Genomic DNA, 2,910 nt, shown 5'->3' with positions numbered 1-2,910 from the left:
CGATCTTTGCGTGCATGCTGTAACAATCACAATTTACAGCCATGTTGTTAATAACAGCATACAGGCAAAGATCGATTTTAAGGTTGATTCTATTATTAATGGCATATCAAAAATCCACTCTAGAACAAAAAATCATTTAAACTATTAACAACTTCTATATTCTCGATCTTCAGATGTAGTATGGTCGTAGATATGGCAAACTTTTTAGTACCTTGTTTAGAGGATATTTCGCCCTCTAAAATGATGATTCGAATAAAACAAATTTATATTTGGCCAATTAGCACACTCACCGCCACGAAAAATGGAAATTTCAGAAGAAAAAAATGTTGCTTTATTTTTATTTTTTGGGCCTACCATGTTGTTTAATACGACAAATAATAAATTTAAAGTGTTAAAAATGTTGTATATCGCAGGGAAATATGCAAAGGAGCGGAAATCAAGCTTTCATTATCAACAATCTAATGATGGTCACCGAATGGATATTTTATAAACCGAGAGAAAAAATGGAAAACAGATAGAAAAATTCATAACTGTGAGTGAGGGGACACAATCTTATAAATATTTGCACTATATTTGGGGTTTACATTTCTTCTAATAAAAAAAAACATACAAAAAACAAAAAAAAAGAACAAAGTCATTATAATCTAAAAGAACAAGATTGCAATATACATATATATATATATATATATATATATATATACTATATTTTATATATATATATATATAAAATAAAAATATATGATCATATGCTAAGGTCTGCTAAAAGAATCTTATCCAACTTTAAAGGACGTTCCGCCCTTTTTCTGGAGGTTCCCCCCTCCCGCCCGTTCATTTTTTTGTATCTCGTGTTGATAAATCAATAGAGAAACGTTGGTCCCTGAAAAAGGTCACGGGGGCCTTGATTTTAACTACAAAATAAGAAAGAAAGGGGGAAAGAAAAAGATAAAAGGAAAAGAAATGAAAATCCTAAGATAGAAAAGGAAAAGAATAAGAAAAAATAATAAGAAAGAAATGGAATGGAAAGGAAGCATAAGAAAGAAAAGGAGAGACTAAAACAGAAAATGAAACATAGAAACAAAAGCAAACATAAGAAAGGAAAAAAAGAAGAAAAGAAAACATAAGAAAGAATAGGAAAGAGATAAGGAAACATATGACAAAAAAGAAAAGTGTAAGAAAGAGAAAGAAAAGAAAAGGAAATATCGAAAGACATTGGTATGAGAAGGTGTGAGAAGGTAAAGTAATAAAATGATGAGTCTTGTTACATTTTCTTCTTGTGATACGGTATGTATCTTGTTTTTTTCTCTACTGCTTGTTTGACACTGCCCAGCACCTATTTAAGTGGAGATGTTTGCGCTTTACAAATCTTTATTATTATTATTATTATTATTATTATTATTATTATTATTATTATTATTATTATTATTATTATTATTATTATTAATAGGCATATTATATTATCATAAGGCCTATTATTATTGTTATTATTATTTTTTTAATTATTATTATTATAAGGCCTATTATTATTATTATTAATTTTAACTTACAACAATGATTAATTTAATCTTTTTGCAAGTACATGACTTTTAAAATCAATCAAGAGATTTTTGCTTTTCTCCCCCTTTTAACTTTCACTTTTGTATTAGTAATATTGCGACTACACTATGGTGAGTGGAAATAATATCAGTCTATTGTCAAATAAAGTGAAATCACCTCGACCTGACAAAATAACGTAAAATTATCAGCCATACATATTGACAAATCAAAAAAGCTAAAAAAAAAAAAAAATACGAAGTGGTTCTTCTTGCAACATTATCGTTCAAGAGCGAGAATAGCCTAGCAAAAGTGTTTCACGCTGACATTAGTTGTTTTTAGGTCATTTTTTGTTTTTCCACAGTCGTATCTGGCAAATTCTTGTCGGATTTTTGTATTCTCTTCTGCATTTGGAAGGCAATTCTATTCTGATTGCTTTAGTATTTGTTTCAATTTTATTGCTTGAAATATAGCCATACATATTGACAAATCAAAAAAGCTAAAAAAAAAAAAAAAATACGAAGTGGTTCTTCTTGCAACATTATCGTTCAAGAGCGAGAATAGCCTAGCAAAAGTGTTTCACGTTGACATTAGTTGTTTTTAGGTCATTTTTTGTTTTTCCACAGTCGTATCTGGCAAATTCTTGTCGGATTTTTGTATTCTCTTCTGCATTTGGAAGGCAATTCTTTTCTGATTGCTTTATTATTTGTTTCAATTGTATTGCTTGAAAAAGGTCACCGTCATTTCTCACTTTTCTATTGGTGCTATGCTGACCGCCCACCGCGCGTAGAGGCTGCATTTTGATCTCTATTTAGTGACTTCGTTTAACAAAAAAAAAATGGTTCTTGTGGGAATCGAACACACAACCTCCAGGTTTGCTATTCATTATCCACCATCAACTAAACTGCCTTAAAAAAAAATTTTTTAAATAAAAAAATCTGGCTCGTGTGGGAATCGAACCCACGACCTTCAAAAAAAAAATAAAAAAAATAAAAAAATAAAAAGAAACTTACCCCGTGTGGGAGTCGAACCCACGATCGCCGAGTTTACTACCCCTGATCTGTGATATTACTAGAAAAAATTCTTCGTATATATACAATGCAGGTTAATATTAAGCATGGTTATGGTGTCAAAAATGGGCTATGGGCCAAGAGGGTTTATTTTTTGTCTAAAAATGTAGAATTAAATTTATAATCGATTTTTGATTGTTACTATCTCCATAACTTACACACTTTTTTTAAATAGACAAAAATGTTTGAAAAATTCATTATGCAAATTAGAAAAAAAATAGCCTAATCATTTTACGGGAAACTTGGTGGTTGTGTGTTCGATTCTCACACGAACCAATTTTTTTTTTTTTTTTTTTTTTTTTTTTTTTTT

This window comes from Anneissia japonica, unplaced genomic scaffold (assembly GCF_011630105.1).
Source record: "Anneissia japonica isolate Jap-2015-1 unplaced genomic scaffold, ASM1163010v1 scaffold2003_len1103335_cov173, whole genome shotgun sequence".
Classification (NCBI taxonomy): Eukaryota; Metazoa; Echinodermata; class Crinoidea; order Comatulida; family Comatulidae; genus Anneissia; species Anneissia japonica.
The sequence above is the reverse complement of the archived record's forward strand: the minus strand, read 5'-3'. Positions refer to the sequence as shown.